A 987-nucleotide genomic window follows, 5' to 3' on the forward strand; every position below is an offset into this window, starting at 1 on the left:
CCCGCAACCCTTCCCCCAAACTACTACACTATAAAGAAAAAAAAAAAAAAAAAAAAAAAAGCTTCGTAGGGGACCGGAGAGAGACCAGAGATTAAAATCAATGCTATTCTTTCAGAGGACCCAAATTCAGTTCCTTGCACCTACCACCAGGTGGCTTACAACCACCTGTAGCTCCAGGCAGCCCAATGCCTCACACACACACAAGCATATAATTTAAAATATTTTTGGTTGTGAGCCTAGCCTTTAATAGCTGATCCATCTCTCCAGACCTAAAACTTAAAGTAATAAAATAAATATTCAAAAATCATAAAATAAAGTGCCTTATAGGCTGATATGGTGGAGCCAGGATATTAAAAATTGAATGACATCTTTAGTTCTATAGAAAATTCAAGACAATCCTGGACTATGTGACAATCCATATCAAAAACAACAATAACAATGCCTTGAAATGAAATGAGCTGAAAAGGGAGAAGCCTGTATATAGAAAACCATAAAAATCGCATTATAAGGGTTTTATAAAAATAAAAATAAAGAAATGTTCATTTTCACTTGGGTTTTGACTTTTTAGAAATAATGTCTCACTGTGTAGTCAAAGTTTTGGGGTGACTTGGAGTTATCTACATAGCCCAAGCTGGCCAGTATCTTCCTATCCTCTGCCTCAGCTCTGGAGTGCTGGAATTGCAGGTATAGCCTATTGCATACCACGACATGTACTGCTCTGAAATAAGAAAACACACCATCTGCAATAGTGTCTGGGTTTGGTGGTTGTTTATGGGATGGATCCCCAGGTGGGGCAGTCTCTGGGTGATCATTCCTTCAGTCTCTGCTCTGAACTTTGTCTCTGTAACTCCTTCCATGGGGATTTTGTTCCCCCTTCTAAGAAGGGTCAAAACCCAGACACTATTGTGGATGCCAACAAGTGCTTGCTGACAGGAGCCTGATAAAGCTGTCTCCTGAGATGCTCTGCCAGTGCCTGACAAATATGAA

Source organism: Mus caroli, chromosome X (genome assembly GCF_900094665.2).
Source record: "Mus caroli chromosome X, CAROLI_EIJ_v1.1, whole genome shotgun sequence".
NCBI lineage: Eukaryota > Metazoa > Chordata > Mammalia > Rodentia > Muridae > Mus > Mus caroli.